This window comes from Abramis brama (genome assembly GCF_963993115.1).
Source record: "Abramis brama genome assembly, chromosome: 1".
In the NCBI taxonomy this organism is placed as follows: Eukaryota; Metazoa; Chordata; class Actinopteri; order Cypriniformes; family Leuciscidae; genus Abramis; species Abramis brama.
In genome coordinates, this window is record NC_139963.1 from 32,064,289 (window position 1) to 32,083,234 (window position 18,946).

General features: G+C 35.7%; 1 gene segment (V, D, J or C); it reads right to left on the bottom strand.

The window, feature by feature from the left end:
• Positions 1-4,611: 4,611 nt before the first annotated feature.
• LOC311092739 (Ig heavy chain V region 914-like) lies at positions 4,612-5,226 on the bottom strand. The segment is given in 2 exons: positions 5,119-5,226; positions 4,612-5,040 (listed from the first exon to the last, which is right to left on the bottom strand).
• Between the last annotated feature and the right edge of the window lie 13,720 nt (positions 5,227-18,946).

Below are 18,946 nucleotides of genomic sequence, written 5' to 3' on the forward strand. Positions count from 1 at the left end.
TTGTGTTGTAAGTCTTCTGAAGCCATATAATTGGCTAGCTTTTTTGTCTAAAAAGACTAAACTTGAAGTTATAATTCAGAGTTAAAATGTCAAATGATAAAGATATAAGAAAAAATGCATAGCATTATTTGTGAACCAAACCTGTGATATTATTTTTCTGAGTAACATGAATGAGATTTGAGAGCATGAGGGAAGATTTTCAGAGAATAACTGATTAAAAAATACAAGTAGACTACACAGTCAAACAATACAATTTCACACAGAGAAAGTTCATAGTAATAAAGTACGTGCATGTGGTGCAGGTAACTTACTGTAATTCAATGTTGCCTCTGAAATGTTCAGATTATTTTAGAAATGTACTGGTTCTTCTGGGGAAACAAAAGAACAAAGCTGATTATTCACAACATAATATTTATTGGCCAGTAAATGGCTTTAAAATGGTATTTGAGAGAATGAGGGCACCTGTAATAAGTAAGCAAAAACAGACCAATCTAACATTATATTTACCACTTGTGTTATTCATAACAAACGCCAATGACGACAGCAGGAATCAGCTAAATTAGTTATATCAGCAATTTGAAGACACAGTTGTACACAATACGTTGAATTGAATGGCTAAAACAATTTAAGAAAATAAGTCAATGATTTCCATATGTTCATTAGATTAGTTAGCATCGCGGCTAACCTTCATACTCATACCACATACTGTGCAATAAACGAGTGGTTAACACTGTAAAAACGTAGTAATGTATAATACATTTAGTTTATATATGTTTGTGTTTGAATATAGTTTGTAGACTGTATTTATATTTCTTGTTTGGCGAGTTTTACAAACCTTGTAACGGAGAGCCGAACAAACGGCGGAAGCTGCGCAGGCTTTGATGAGAGGAGCCGTTACTTTCAAACCCGATGACGATCAGCTGAGCTTTGATTGTTGCGCGAGCAGCGCGAGCATCACTGAAGCATGACTGCAGAGGAATAGCAGCAGTTTCGTGACAGGATAAAACTTTTCTCCTCCTGCTTCTTCTTCTTAATATTATTAATATTATTGTTATTTAGTGTTGTTGTTTAAGGTTTAAATTAATCAATAAAATAGGCCTATACTAAATAAATGTAAGCTACCCAGGTGAAAAAGACGTAGGCTACTGTTAAATGTATTAAAAATGCATTAAAGTATATTTGTATTGTAGGCCTAATAAAAACACACTCAAGTACATTTTTAATACATTTAATAGTACGTCTTTTTCACATGTATACTGAATCAAACTTAAGTAGCCTATAATAATAATAATAATAATAGGATAATAATAATCTTATTCTGGCCTCACTGAACCATTGGGTTCCTCCAGATGCTGGCTTTAACATAAGAGATCTTCCAGGAACCACTTAAATGTTAAAAGATCTTCCAATAACCCTTTTATCGTATTCAAGTCCCTCTATTTTCCCCCAAAGCACTTCGAGGTCTCATGGTAATGAAAAGGTGACTCCAGAACCTCTGAACTAAATACAAAGTGCTTAAAGGATCCCATAAGTTCCAGCAAGAACCTCAAAGATTGTCAATGCTCCTCCAGTAACCCTACTATAGGAGAAAGAGCTTTGAGGCATTTAAATTATATTTTGAAGTTCCTTGAGAATCCAACAGGATATTTGAGGCTCCTTTAGTTTTTACAGTGTAGTATACAGAACCTCCAGATGAGATGTATGCCAGCCACTCCAGACCTCCTCCTGCAGCCTGTCTGATCCAAGCCAAGTCCTGGTCACCACTAAATCCAGAGGCTGTACAGGTAAGTCTGTGAGATCCTCCAGGTTTAATGACCGCTGACTCAGACTCAGTCAGTGTCTGACACCAACAGACTGAAAAATGAACAGTTCAACATTAACATTTACAACAGCACACATGAATATATGTCTGATTGTCAACAGGTTTTCAAGAGCCTTTCTTACATTCTGTAAGAGCAAACATAAAGATAAAACACAGTTTAGACACAATATCCATTGCCATGTTATGAAAATAGGAACTTGATGCAGGAAAGTCATAAACAAGTTTTGTGTCTGTAGATGAATAGAGTGGGGGCTTTTAAAAGGGAGAAGGAGAAGTAGGTTTGCATAGGCTGCCCTCTAAAGGTACATTTACATTTACTGTGTCTTTATTAACCTCTGTAACCATGTCTGCCTTTCAACGTATTGTTTGTTTATTACATATTGGTACATATTGGTACACTCTTCTCTCAATTCATCCCACTCATCTTCTGTAGGGTTTAGGTCAGAGGACTGGGATGAGTAAAGTTAGTTTACGTAGTGTTTTAGCTTAGCGCGTCCGTGTTGCATGTCACACGCATCACACACGACAAGTGTCGGCCAATAGTGAGCCTACGTGGTGACGTGCAACACAGACGCGCTACGCTAAAACACTACGTGAAAAGACTCGAGGCCCAGAGAGAAGGAAATGAATAGTGGAATAAAGTCATTGTTTTTGTTTTGTTTTTTGCGCACAAAAAGTATTCTCGTCGCTTTATAAGCTTAAGATTGAGCCAATGTAGTCACTTGGACTATATTAATGATCTCTTTAATAACTTTTTTGGGCCAGCAAGTTTCATTCCCTTAGAGGGAGTGAATTTCATTCCTATGGAGGAGTGATCCAGCTCTCAGATTTAATCAAAAATATCTTAATTTGTGTTCTGAAGATGAACGAAGGTCTTACGGGGTTGGAACAACATGAGGATGAGTAATTACTGACAGAATTTTCATTTTTGGGTGAACTAACCCTTTAATATTAACGTTTTTTGTATTTAATGCATTCAAAACACTTCAGACAGGCATTATGTCACTTCAGAGGCTCTTCCCTTTTTTCAGTGTTACTCAACCATGTCCACCTAATTTCTCATGAGTTTTTGAACAGCTGCTTGTATTAGTGTTTCCACAGTGTCTCTTGCACAGTAATACACTGCAGTGTCTTCAGTCTTCAGCTGATTCATGTGCAGATAGAAATTAGAGCCGTCCTTAGTTGCTGTGAACCTGCCCTGGACTGACTGAGCTGAGCTCTTATCAGAATCTGAATAATAATAAATAATCCATTCAAGTCCTTTTCCAGGTGCCTGACGGATCCAGTACATGTAATAGTCACTAACAGTAAATCCACTACATGCACAGGTCAGCTTGTGGGAACCACCTGGAGCCACAACTACTGACTGTTCAGACTGTGTGAGCACAACCTGAGAGTCAATGCCTTTGGATAAACAATTTTTTTTTTACAAATAATTAGGATCATGTATGTATTTACAATAAGAAAATAGTTTATTTTGTTCAGGGAATATACTTACCAGACACTGCGGCCAGCAACAGCAACAGATACAAAGTGAACATGATTTATATCAAGGCTGAACTAGTGATGAGTTCTCCAGTCAACAGTGCAGTTGTTTAAATATGAAACAGACATCAGATAATTTGCATAGAAACCCCGAATTAGCAAAAACTAGATCTTGTGGCCATAAAGGGTAATTTCATGAACAACAGTGCCACATCTTGATATAGATATAACAATGTCCTTCTGCAGCATGAATAAATGTGATTATTTTCAAAGCAGACAGGAGCATGCAACCTCATCTGAGTTCTCTTAAAAACAAATGTGATGTTGTGTTATGTTTATGTGAAAGTGAATAAAGGACTGTAGCGAAGTTGTAGAGTTCAGTGTGCAGTAGTTGAATGTGTACAGGCAAACAGATCAGCCCTTTTCCACCATTGAGCCGTTGTTCTCACGTCTTGTATAGCACAAATAGTGGATCAGACACCTATGAAATCAAAGGTGATATTGCGTGATTCACACTCATGTGCTTTGTTGTTAATATATTGGATATTTTTTAAATTCTGTTGCTTTTATACGAAAATAAATTAAACAAGACACCCAAAAGTTCTGCCTTGACACCAACAGATTGAAAAACAGTTCAACATTAACATTTAAAACAGTGCACATGAATAAGTCTGATTGTCAACAGGTTTTCAGAAGCCCTTCTTACATTCTGTGAGAGCAAACACAAAGATAAAACACAGTTTAGACACAATATCCATTACCATGTTATGTAATAAGTAACCTGATGCAGTAAAGTCACAAATGAGTAGATGAATAAAGTATATTAATGAATACATAAAAGTGGGGCTTAAAAGGGAGGACAAGTTTGCATAGGCTGCCCTCTAAAGGTTTCTATTTTCTGTAACCTTAATAACCTCTGTAACCATGTCTGCCTTTCAATATTTTTTTTATTCTTATTTACTAGTTCAGAGACATAGTAGCTCATTATGAATTTTTACAAAAATGTTTATATATCGTTTCCTAAAGCTTCTTTACTACTTGTTGCATGATTTCTGAAAACCTGTTCAAAAGATCAGCATTTATTAAAGATATTCAATAATATGAATGTACTGTAACATTTAACTTTCCAGTTGTTAAAAAAAAATCACACATTGAAATGTACGGCCATAGAACTCAGCTGCATTTTAATTTGTGAATGTTTTTTATTTTGTTTTGTTGTTGTTGTTTTGTTTTGCATGAATTTGGGTATGCTTATAATGCTTGTTGTTCATTTAGAAAGACCTCCATGAAGAAGTAGTTAAGGATTTAAATCAATATTTTAATAAAGTGAAAATCAATAAAGTGGCTTGTTACAAAAGTAACAAGTGCTCTTGAGCCCTCAGAGACATGAGTAGTTTTTGTTCAGCCCTGCAGTCTTTTGTCTTACTGTGAATCTCTTGCACAGTAATAAACAGCTGTGTCTTCAGTCTTCAGGCTTTTCACCTCTAAATACAGCATGTTTTTACTGGTGTCTTTGGTGATGGAGAACTGGCCCTGTAGAGACTGAGCATAATATGCACTTGAGCCAGTGTCTATATATCCGATCCACTCTAGTCCTCTCCCTGGTTTCTGACGGATCCAGGTCATGTACCAGCTGCTCATTGAGAATCCAGAGACACCGCAGGACAGAGTGACTGATTCTCCTGGTCTTTTCACCACAGAATCTGAGGAGGTCAAAGACTGACCACTGACACCTGAAAAACAGAGGAAAAATCATGTTAGATGATTTAGAACAATGAAATAATAATCTACTACAAATGGGAGTTTCTCACATGCAATAATCATCAGTAGGAGTCCATATAGTAGCATCTCCATTACAACAGAAAAAGCCAGTAAAACAGTTATAGTTACACTGAAGCTGTTTTAGTCACTGAACACATGCACTGACTGAAAGTTCAGCTTATAACACAATCTTTCAGGAGTCGGGGAGACGTTGACCCTTCCCACAAAATAATTTGCATCTTTGGAGGTTTGAAGTCTAACACTGTAGTTTAATGTAGTATCTGAATATCTAAATGTTTTTACAGTAAATAAGGGGAAAAAATCTTAACTTGTATTTGATAAATTATAAATATTTGATATTGACCCAATATGTCCTGTTATTTTCAACAGTCCAGTTTTTAGCTCAGGAAGGATTTGTATTTATTTATTTGATACCAGAGGCATTCGTTGGAAAGGAGACAGTGTCAGGAAGACTCTGAAAGATTGATTCATAATTCTTTTTTTCTTTTTCTTTTTTTTTGATTTTTATATTACCGGTATGCATTTGTAATAATAAATGCATTTAACAGATTTTTAAAAATAATTTCTCTAATGTGTCTTGATTAAGAAAAGGAGACAAACTTATTGCACCAGAAGTATTTTGAACAAAAACCTTTTCATCGTTTACAATACCTTGCACAATCTGAAAAAATAGAATGATTAAAAAAGGATCATAATTTGTGATTTAAATTATATAATTATTATTTAGTTCTGCCCTGGTGAAGCTTATTCACATAACATATGTTTACATAAAGTCCAAAAGACAAAATAATAATTGGATTTACACAAAAATCGCCCAGTTCAAAGGTTGAAATTTTTATTCTTAATAACCAAAGAATGTGCAGGACATTCAGGAAATGACAGAGTCAACTTAAGCATACATTGAAAATGTACTGGTAATTCTCAGGACATTATCCAGTAATTTTTACCAAAATGTCCATTCCATTAACCCTTTAGCAACATGTAATTCAAAATACAGGTAAAACACCTGTAAAAAAAAAAAAAAAACTAAATAAATTCTGGAACATCCCATCATATTTATACTGTACATTGTATTTTTTTAAAAAAAAATTTGTACAGTGTTTGTAAACTTTTTAATGGGGTATTAATATAAATTCAGATGTTATTTTATCTTGTGGATTATATTTGTTAGGTGAAACAGCCTCACCAGGGCAGTAAATAAAAATATAACATTTGTATGATCCGTTTTATTTACAATTATTATTATGTAAACTCACAGTCTCAACCGTACATAGAGGCTACTTGGAATACAACAAAGCTTGCCATATGCTGATAAAGTATTTCATTTATTTCTATTATTATTTTTTCTGGCCTGGAAATCAATTTTAGTATTCTCTGATATTTCTTTCAGTTATTGTGCATCAATGTATCAATGGTTTGAGTGCATCTGACTAGAGATTTGAGTGTGATTGTGAAAGAGTTGTTATTTGCTCATGTGATAGTCCAGCCCGATCTCATCCCAAGGCGTCATATACTGACGCTTTTGACATTTCATCTGCATTCAACGCACATGGCACACTTTAGCGTCAATATGAGACGCAGATAGATATGGGCCAGAAGGCGCCTCCTAGCGGTCTAACCCTAACCCTACCCCAGACCTAAACCTACCCATAACCGAACAAAGCTCTGTGCGTGTCATATTCATAGACAGTATAAGAAGTGTACAGAGCCATCTCATTGGAATTCAAATGAGACAAGTGAAGCCCATTTTTAGCGATTTTTTAGGACTTCCGTTCCTGAAGCGCAGACTCAAACAGAGCTTGACGACGTAGATGTGACGTGAGCAACCCGTCTGTCTTCTAGTGGCTGTGGCATGAGAAATCTGAATCATTCCCTTCCGAAACTTGCAGAGACGGAGAGTGTGAGTAAGAGCTGTCCATGAGTTTGGAGCAGGAGAAACTTTTGCTAGGTATTCTGATTAATTATTTTGTCATTTTGCCTCCACGTCCCCCCGATTGCCCGCGAGCTTCTCCTCCTGTCCATACTGTAATCTCTCTACTGTGCGACAGAGAGTCGAGTGGTTATGACGCAATCGTTAGCCAACTTTTACAAAAACTGCTTTTACGGGGCCGTAACGTAAGATACAAGGTAATGGAGCATTTATACATTGTCGTGTTTCTTTAGAAATAAATAATGGACAAATGGAGTCTTCAAACGCCTCAGATGTAAAGTTATTTGCTGTCAAAGTGACGCCAAAATGAATGGGAGTCAATGGAATGCTAACAGCAGGTGAAGTTTTGCTACAAGATGGTGGCACGTGGCCGGCTTCAACTTCCGGTCGACTTCCTTCCCGCTTGGTCATATTGACGCTAAAGGGTGCCATGTGCGTTGAATGTAGACGAAATGTCAAAAGCATCAGTATATGACGCCTTAGGATGAAAGCGTCAGTATATGACGCCCTAGCTAGGATGAGAATGTGTTGGATAGTCAGTGGCCGTCATGAGAAGCGATCACAAATGAGGTGATCGGAAGCCTCAGAAAACTGCTCAGAAAAAAATCCAGTGAGAGTTACGCCAGAGGGCTGAAGAACAATAAATCCCGAATGATAAAAAGTGCTGAGCTAGCATGTCTGTAAGGGAGAGTTCAGAGGGTGTGTGCCACGAGGCCTATGCCGCACTATATGCATATGGTGCATCTCACTCATTTTAGAACCAGCTGGTTGTGATTCCACATTTATCTGCCTTGTAGGCTGGATTTGCAGCTTATCAAGATACATTTAAAGAATCATGGATTTATATGTGCATAATGGTGCATGTTTGGTTTATTATTTTAAAAATCATACTGTATCTTCAGCTTTTTTGTTAAAATAAGCTCCATATTGACAGCATATTGGAGGTAATTAAGTGGTAGAAAGGTCATTAGAAAAAAAAACTTTTCAGTGTAACAACCATGTCCACTGCATTTCTCATGAGTTTTTGTACAGCTGCCTGTATTAGTGTTTCCACAGTGTCTCTTGCACAGTAATACACTGCAGTGTCTTCAGTCTTCAGCTGATTCATGTGCAGATAGAAATTAGAGCTGTCCTTAGTTGCTGTGAACCTGCCCTGGACTGACTGAGCTGAGCCTTTGTCAGAGTCAGTATAATGGTGCAAGATCCATTCCAGTCCTTTTCCAGGTGCCTGACGGATCCAGTGCATCCTATAGCTACTAAGAGTGAATCCACTACATGCACAGGTCAGTTTGTGGGAACCACCTGGAGCCACAACTACTGACTGTTCAGACTGTGTGAGCACAACCTGAGAGTCAATACCTACAGAAACCAACAAACAGAAAATGCTTTACACAGAATCACAATACTGACAAAATTGGTTTGGGTTTTAAATTTCAACTCCCTAAAACTTCCCCTTAACTCCTTCAGAATTTTAAAATATAAAAAACACTCACTGTGTGCAGTTGCCAACAGTAGAAAGAGCTTTAGGGAGAACATTGTTTTTCCTCTTCAGACTGAACACTCATTTACTTGTTTAAATAGAAAATATGACAGTTGAGTTTGCATTTACTCATGCATGTAACAGAGTCGAGTAGGTGTGTTCAAACAAAACTGGTTCATCACAACCACCAGTTATTCATTTAATGAGAAAGGGTGCACCCTTCTGGTGTCTGAATTATTTTTAATGGTAACACTTTACAATAAGGTTCATTAGTTAACATTAGTTAATTACATTAGTTAGCATGAACTAATAATGAACTGCACGTATACAACATTTATTAATCTTTGTTAATGTTAATTTCAACATTTACTAATACTTTATTACAATCTTGTTAGTTAACTGTGAACAAACATGAACAAACTATGAACAGCTGTGTTAGCAAAGATTAACAAATACTGTACAGTAACACGTGTTGCTCATGGTTAGCTCATGTTAGTTAATACATTAACTAATGTTAACTAATGAACCTTATTGTAAAGTGTTACCTTTTAATTTAAACTTTATTACTTGCCATTTAGCAGATTATTTTAATGTAAAGACACTTAAAGAAAACTGATTTACAAAGGCTAAAACGTCACCTGACCTATTCCGTGTCCAAAACATTTATTTATTGACATGCAAACTTTTGGTATTTTGTCATTTGACATTATAATCTACACCCATTAACTCTGAAAAGTTTAATATTATGTCAACATATATATATATATATATATATATATATATATATATATATATATATTTTTTTTTTTTTTTTTTTTTTTGATTGAAAATGTCATCACTGAAGAGTTATTGTACAGGTACTGTGGCAGTTTGTGGCACAGTGTACTGTATAGCGAGCACACTAAAGCCGAGTTCAGACTGCACGATTTTCAAAGTAGTCGGGTCACTGTTCTTTTCACACTGCGTGACTATCTGGGGTAACATTCAGTTGCTGGTGTGTTCACACTGCACGATGCATCGGCGACAGGAGGTTTCTCACTGCATGACTTTCAGGAAGAATCGCCGACAACTTCTGTCTGGTCCGCAAACTACGTTTCACAACCAAACACACGCGAGAAGTGATAAGGAAATAGCGCAAAATCCCGCGTACGTAGACCGCAGTTCTCGCGCGAGACTGAAATTGTTATTAAAAATTATAGCCTGCAAGAAGCTTGCGATCCAAATTGTCTGTGCACTGATTTGCAGCGAAAAGGAGAAAAAGAAAAACATATTATGCATGAAGAAATGGCTGGGAAGACAAGGGGAGCAAGGACTGTGTGTTCTGCAAAGAGAGTTGGGGGTAAATAAATAATTTTGCAATGTGCTGCTGTTGCTGCTGGTCAAGCAAATGTTTGTGTTTTGTTTCTGTTTGATATAATTGTAATTATATCTATTAAAATACTGATATTCTGGTCTATAACTCCTCCCCGAACTCCCCGCTGCTCTGTATCTTGCTCTCTCATTGGCTGTCGGTCATCGCCGATGTAGTTTTCAGTCAGAACACTTTTCACACAGCAGGATTTTGAATCGCCGACAGGTCCAGATATTTAGCATGCCAAATATCTCACGGGCGTCGGCGACTCGTCGGCGATTCTCTCAGATCGCGTCTTTGCTCTTTCACACTGCGTGATTGTCACTCGCGTGAACGAGCACCGATTTGCCTGTGATTTCGGGCATTTGTCGGCGATTTCTCAAAACCTGTCGGCAAGCCAAAATCGGGGCTAAAATCGTGCAGTCTGAACTCGGCATAACTGTCACGTCTTGGTTTGGTCCATGTTTCATGTCTTGTCATGTGATTCCCTGGCCCTCATGTGATCCTGCCATGTGTTCTGTGTTGTCATTGGTTGGATCGACTACAAAATTATACTGGTGTTCAAGGACAAGCATTAAGCTGGTTTAGATCATACTTATCTGACCGCTACCATTTTGTCTATTTGAATGGAGAAAAATCGATCATAACTCCAGTAAACTATGGAGTGCCGCAGGGATCTGTGTTGGGCCCTCTATTATTCTCAATATATATGATGCCTCTTGGAAATATTATAAGGAAACATGGAATTAGTTTCCATTGTTATGCTGATGACACATTTAAATATATATTTCATCACGGCCGGATGAAAACGCTAAATTATCCAAATTGACAGAGTGTGTTAAAGATATAAAAGATTGGATGACGCATAATTTTCTTTTATTAAATCCAGACAAGACAGAGGTACTAATCATCGGTTCAAAAAACCGCCCACAGAACCTCTCACAATACAACTTTGACATCGTAGGATGTCCTGTTACTTTATCCTCTACAGTAAAAGACCTGGGTGTTATACTCGATTGTAACCTGTCTTTTGAAAATCATATTTCGTATGTAACAAAAACAGCCTTTTTCCACCTTAGAAACATTGCTAAGCTACGTAATATGCTATCAGTTTCTGATGCAGAAAAGTTAGTTCATGCATTCATGACCTCGAGACTAGATTACTGTAATGCTTTATTAGCTGGTTGTCCTGCATCCTCAATAAACAAGCTACAGTTAGTCCAAAATGCAGCCGCTAGAGTTCTAACTAGATCAAGAAAATATGATCATATAACACCAATTTTATCATCACTGCATTGGTTACCTATAAAGTTCCGTATTAATTACAAGGTATTGCTACTGACTTATAAAGCCCTAAACGGCTTAGCTCCAGTCTATTTAACGGATCTTCTATCGCCCTATATTCCATCGCGCTCTTTAAGATCACTAAATTCAAGGCTTTTGGTCATACCTAGGATATCCAGATCAACCAAAGGAGGGAGAGCATTTTCACATTTGGCTCCGAAACTCTGGAATAGTCTTCCTGATACTGTTCGTTGCTCGGACTCGCTCTCCCAGTTTATAACTAGATTAAAGGAGAACTCCGGTCAATTTTAACATTGAGCTCATTTTTTTGTAAATTTGGAGTGCTGTCAATACAGAGAACAACGACAAAAATCGGTGTTGCCTACACCGTGTTATCCTCTTTTTAAAATTTGCACCCTGTTGACTTCAATGGGGCATATTTTAAACCTGCTTTTACCCTCTTAACATCCTTGATGTGTCATTACAAGTGCACAGGTCATGTGAGTGATTCCTTCAGAGTGAACACAGGTGAATCTGACTGCAGTAGATGTGAAAGATATGAATAAAAATGAAGTTAATTCGGCCAGCGCTCATACCTGTATTTACATCCTGTTTTCGGTTGAAGTCCAAAGTAGTCGATTGTCGAGTTCACGCGCATATGTTTAGTTACCTATGATCACGCGCGTGAACTCGACAATCGACTACTTTGGACTTCAACCGAAAACAGGATGTAAATACAGGTATGAGCGCTGGCCGAATTAACTTCATTTTTATTCATATCTTTCACATCTACTGCAGTCAGATTCACACGTGTTCACTCTGAAGGAATCACTCACATTGGCTGGGCACTTGTAATGACACATCAAGGATGTTAAGAGGGTAAAAGCAGGTTTAAAATATGCCCCATTGAAGTCAATAGGGTGCAAATTTTAAAAAGAGGATAACACGGTGTAGGCAACACCGATTTTTGTCGTTGTTCTCTGTATTGACAGCACTCCAAATGTACAAAAAAATGAGCTCAATGTTAAAATTGACCGGAGTTCTCCTTTAAAGACGCTACTTTTCGGCCAGGCATTCATATAATATTTTTAATCTTACAGTTCAAACTACAATCCGGCCTCTAGTTCATAAATGCCAGAGGAGAACTGGCCCCCGACTGAGCCTGGGTTCTCCCAAGGTTTTTTTTTTCTCCATTAGGTCACCTGATGGAGTTTTTTCGGTTCCTTGCCACTGTTGCCTTTGGCTTGCTCAGTTGGGGATATTTTGGGGATATTTAATTTTATTTTATCAATCAATAAATTCCACTAGAAACAAACCTTGTTGTATTATTTTATTTTAATTTAATACTGTGAAGCTGCTTTGATACAATCTGTATTGTGAAAAGCGCTATACAAATATACTTGATACTTGGTTGATTGTCTTGATTATGTTCACAGGTGTCCCTTGTCTTGTCATTTAGCCTTGTGTATTTAAGCCCTCATGTTTGCCTTGTTCCTTGTCAAGTATTGTTTTCCTGTAGCCACTGTTGGTAAGCGCCATGTCCTTGTTCATGCTTTTGTTTGGAATGGCATGGCATGCTTCATCTTTTTTTTTAGTATTAATAAACTGCACTTTCAATGTTACAATAATACACAGCTGTGTCTTGATTGTTGAAGTTTTGTCCAGTTAAAAGGACTGTGTTGCTGGAGGATTCAGGTGAGAAACTGATTTATTTATTTTTTTTCAGTAAATCTTTGACACCATTGCTACTGGATCTATAGACAAATAAAGAAGTGTGAAGTCCGCACACTGATAATTACTGCTCCAAAAGAATTTATTCAAGCAACGTTTCGACCCTCAGGTCTTCATCAGGCACAATGTCAATGTAAAGTGAAGTCAACTTTAAATAGACACAGGTGATCACCTTAATTAGGCACACCCAAGAAGTCATGTGACAAATACAAGTCATGTGACAAATACAAGTTACAAAAAAAATACATATTTTCTTTTTTTTCCCTTTATTTTTATTTTTTTTAAATTCCCCTTCTTTCTTAAATTTTTGATCACTATAAAAATGGCTTAATATCAAAATCCTCATTCAACCCTAAAGGTGACAAAGTATTTAAGGTATAAATCCAAAAACATTCCCTCTGTAATAATTTATTCTCATAATCTCCTCCTCTTGAGGGTTTTGTTACCTTTTCTATACCAATGTACTGCAAAACGCTGACGTTATGGCCTGCTTGTCTAAAATGAGACGCTATAGGACTGCGCATATCTCCAGTTCGAATGTTACTGCGATGTTCACTAATACGAGTGCGTAATTGTCTGAATGTTTTACCCACGTATGCAAGACCGCAAGGACAACGAATTAGATAAATCACATGAGTGATGTTGCTTGAATAAATTCTTTTGGAGCAGTAATTTTCAGTGTGCGGACTTCACACTTCTTTATTTGTCTATATCATTCAGTTGTCCTGCACCTGCGCCCAATCTGGGTGTTTGGGATGTGCACACCATTTTTGTATTTTTGATACTGGAACTATAGAAACATCCAATCCATTCCATCTGTTTTGATCCAATGTCTGATCCAGTTTGTGGTTGAATATCCAGTTGATATTCATGAATATCCAGATCCAGACTGAATATTCCTTGATCTTACAGGCGATGGTGAACGTTTTACTACCATGACAGGAGGCTGATTCAGCTCATACAGAAAAGACCTACAATCATTAAAGCATTATATCAGTAATACAAATTGAGCTCTGTTTATAATTTATTTTATTTATTTTTGTGTGTGAGCTGAATATTCTCATAGGGTGCAGTTGCCAGAAGCAGTACATGATTCTGGTTGTATTTCACTGTGGCTCTGTAAAACACTAAGAGCCTTTATTATGTCTGTGTGCTCCTGTTTACATGAAGGGTGGAGATTTGCATTGACGTAAAAATCTATATATTACAAACCCTTCCTCTTCATTCCTCATTCCTCCCTTCTGAGTCATGTAATACACAATGGATTTAAAGTGTACAAACCTGTTAAAACAGCTGGTTTTTGTGATGTATAAAATGAAACAAGCATAAATCATGTCAGAACATTTGCACCTTTAATGTAAAAACTGCAGCCTATATAATGTAATGACACTGAAAACTGAAGTGACACATTTCAGGGGTGAAACACACTTGGAATATCTAACTTAATAAGTGTGCACACCCCTGAACTAATAGTTAGTTGAAGCACCCTTTGATTTTTTTTTTTTAAAGCAGTTTTTTTTTAGGCTATCATAACTTTTTATGAAGATCATGCAATCAGGACCATGCTGATTACAGTATATGTCACTCAGGCTTTACTAACGTGTTTGGTCACTCTAAAAAACGATTCGTTGGCTGAACAACCATTACTTATAAAAGTAATTAGATTAAACACAAAAAACGTAGTATTCATAACTTTTCAACCTCTACTTAACATATATAGTGTGTGTAACACAAAAATATAAGTTAGCAGGTGAACTTAAATGTATGCATAAATAAAATGAAAAAACACAAGTCAAATCAACTACTATAACAACTGCGTCAAAATTAAGTAAATCTAGCATAACATTTTAAGTAACTATACGAGCCACGTGATATGCAATTTCCCGTGATGCCTTTCCAGCCAAAAAATTGGAGCAATTTTTGAAAAGCACATGAAGATGGAGAAAAGGTAAGCTTAACTTTCTATAAACTTAGTAAAATATTAGATTTTGACGTTTTAACATTAATAGGCTAAACACTTGTTTATTGTGTTAGTGGGTGAAGATTTTCTGAAACGCAATGTGATGAAGACACTGAAAAGAGGTAAGCTTAACTTTTTTCACTTAAGGTAGGCTACACTCGTTTATTGCATTTTTGGTCAAGAAATTAACTTTTAAACTGAATTTCAGAATTGCTATGAATTTTCAACAAGAAACGTGTTACTTACGAATACTTATGAAAACGTTTGTAGACATATTAGTTGATATAGCCTATGAAATGAGTGACTGTGTGCGAGTATTCAAAAACATAGGCTATAGGCTATATTTTATTTGAATTATTAAGCGAGTGAGCTTCCATCGAATGTAGGGATAAGTGTTTATAGTAGTCGCAGTATTTATTGTTTATTTCGTGGGATATGACCATGCATCGCATTGGCACGTATGCATTAAGATTGCATTAAGATGACTATTCAGACGGCGTTATTGGGAGGCTCGCTCTCCCGCACGGATAAATTCGTACTTTACATTAACAAGTTGTCACGTAGCTTATACTTCAGTATTTTTTAAGTAAATGTAGTTGTCATTTATTATATATGCATATAAGTTGTTCTTTGCATGTTTACATATTCCCATATTCTCTATGGATCGCGGGAAATGGGGGCGGCCTGTGGCCTTGCGCGGGTTACTTTTGGTAACGTTAACGTACTGTATAAATACTAAATTCGAAAACACATTGGCTACAGCTCCATATGTGTGCACTATTTATCATTAAAAAATGGCGATCTTGATTCAAGCACAATATTATTCCTAAATGACAACGACGACTGTCTATTAAACCTTCGAAATTATTATCAAAATAAGTAAATGCAAATAAAGATTGTAGATCTATTACATTGTTAGGCTATTCCAGTAGTTACTGTTAAAATGTTTTCAATGAGATTCGTTCAAAACCTCTGGACAAAAGTCTTCATTAATTAACTTATATATATATATTAATCATTATTATTGAATAGACTCATTTTTTATATTTATAGGCATTTAATAATGGACTAATTTGTAACATTTAATTATTATTTTTTTATTTTTAGATAGATTTTTGATCAACAGACAAAATAATAATTATATAGATATAGATATACACACACACACACACACACACACACACACACACACACACAACCAGTACGATTTTTTTAATGTTTATAAAAGAAGTTCCATCTGTTCGCAAGGCTTAATTTATTTGATCCAAAATACAGCAAAAACTGTAATATTGTGAATTTCTTTTACAATTTAAAGTAACTGTTTTCTATTTGAATATATTTTAAGATGCAATTTAAAAGTTTAGGGTCAGTTAGATTTTTTTTAATTTTTTTTTAAAGAAACAAAATGAATACTTTTATTCAGCAAGTATGCATTATACTTACATTATAGAAATTCTATACATTTCTTTCTAATTTTGTGATTCAATACAATGTATTTTCAATGCAATGTATTTTTCGCGACAATATGAACAATAGCAGGTGATGTTGCAAGTAAATGCAGATTTGCTGTTTTTTGTGTGTTTTTTAAGGATACTCGTGGGAACGAAGAGGAACTGGAACAGCTCACATTGAGGATCATCATGAAAGGTGGCTCAACAGAAAATCTTTTAAGTGTTGCAAAGGGTGAAAAAGTGACCTGTTGTAAGTGAACTTCCATTTGTCAATTTGCCATATGTTGTTGTATATTTCATGATGTGTGGTTTCAGGCTTTGCAGCCTGTGGCAAAAAAATAAAGTGAAATGCTTTATTGTGTGTGATTTGCATGTTTTATTTATTTTAAGACATTGAAAGCAGTGCAGTAAGCAGACCAATAGCTGAAGATCTAAAATAAGTTAAAAATGTTAAGTAAAAATGTTAATTCATTTAATTGTCTTATTTTTATTTATAAATGAGCTTAAATGTTAAGTTAACACAACTAAGATTTATTTTGATCTCACATGGCCTGCACTGTGTTGGATTTACTTAAAATGTATATGTGTTGGATTTACTTAAAATGTATATGTGTTGGATTTACTTAAAATGTATATGCACCATTTTTGCATCACACTTTTTAAGTAATCCCAACTTGGAATAATTTTACTTAAAATTAACAAGAAAACCTTTGTTATACGTACTTATATTTTTAAGTAAAGAATGTTGCATGAACTCAAATATTTAAGTACATATAACAAAGGTTTTCTTATTAACTTTAAGTAAAATTATTACAAGTTGGGATTACTTAAAAAGTATGATGCAAAAATGGTGCATATATATTTTAAGTAAATCCAACACATCATTTTTTAGAGTGTACCATAGACTATAGGCTAGATCATAGACTGCCATCAAGGCCTCAATGAAGGGGATTATGTGAACAGAAAGGGGGTTCACAATGTAAATGTGCAGCCCAGTTACTATTGTGATTCCTAATATTCCAGATAGTAATATTATATCAAATTAAAAAAAGGCAGTTGACTAAAATCTTCCATATCACAAATGTGAAAGCAAAATGGCCAGGATCTGTGCATGACTTAAGCCTTTTCAGAGATTCACATTTATGCACAATTGCACATTATTTGAAAGCGGTAAGGAAAGTTCCACAATTAAATATCAAGTTCACTGTATCACATACACTTATGCTGATCCTAACAGAACTGCATTTTTTCATAGGTGATTATGACATGTTCCTGCCTGCAGACAGGTGTTTTATGACCCCATTCCCTGACCCAAACCAGTTACAATGCAGCTCTAGCCAGGACAAGGGCACACAATGAAATGAACTTTGGCTAACTAAAGGGAAGATTTCAGTGTCTGAAAAGTCTGAGGGGTTGCACACCTGACAGGGCCTGTGACATTGTTGCATGTGCCATATTACACAACATTGCCAAAAAAACACTTTTCATTAAATGTTTAATAAAAGACAAATATGCTTAGTTCCTTGAGTTTTATTTCAATTGTTCTTTGTAAAGAAAAGCCAGTGGTCAAGTGCCTGCAACAAGAGATATTAGATACATGCCTCATGCAACAAATAAAAAGGCAATGTTGGCTATACACTGCCCACCTGTAGGCCTCGTCTCCTCTGACTGTGCAGACTCTTCTGTAGGCCTTTCTGTAGATGTGGAATCCTGCAACTTATATTGCAGCCATAAAGCATACAAGTATAAATTAAGTAAAGTTATTTATGCACTTGCAGGTAGGCTAGTTCCTCCATATGACAGTTATCTGAGAGGGTTTATTCACTGTCCAGTGCAATGGAAACAAATGGACATTACAAAGTCTTATTACTTTCTTTCCTTTGGAAAGTTAGAAAATGTCCACTTACTGCACATATTTCAGCCACCACTTTCTTGGGAACAGATACAAGTGTTGGTGTATTATGTAAAAGTGCACAAAAGATGAAAACACAATGTCATTACAATGAACTACACTCAGGAAACATGTGATCAATAACTCATGGCAAAATATTTTTACATTAACATAAGTTTATCAGTTTTCACTTTCGCAAGTCAAAGCAATTCATTATTACTCAAGATTTAACAGTTGAAATACGGCCTTAATTTAATGCAGCAAAAATTATTTTACAGTGTAGGCTACTAAGATCTTTTTTTTTTTTTTTTAACCTTTTTCTTGGTTGCTTTTATAAACAGAACACCATTTATTTAACAGTGCCTTTTTTTAAAAGAGACTATAATATAACTAAAAATTACCATTATGTAGAATATTTTTGTACTTCACTTTTATTTGTTCCATGTTCGGTAACACTTTAGAATATTGTTCCTTCATTAATGAATAATTACACAGGAACAAACGAGTAACGTATTATTAACATTCTAGTAACTACTATTAACTAACAAGAAACTCTGATTAACAAATTAGTAAGTAATAGCGCTCAGATGAATGTAGTAGTTCATTATTAGCTAATCAATAACTACTATTTTTTCATACCTCCCAGAGAACTACTATCTACAGGTTCATAATTAACATGAATAATGCAGAATTTATAATAAAATGTAATGGTAACCCACTAGTAATGACTCAAGTATTACTACATCATTCTAAAGGAACTACTAATTATTTGGATCAGT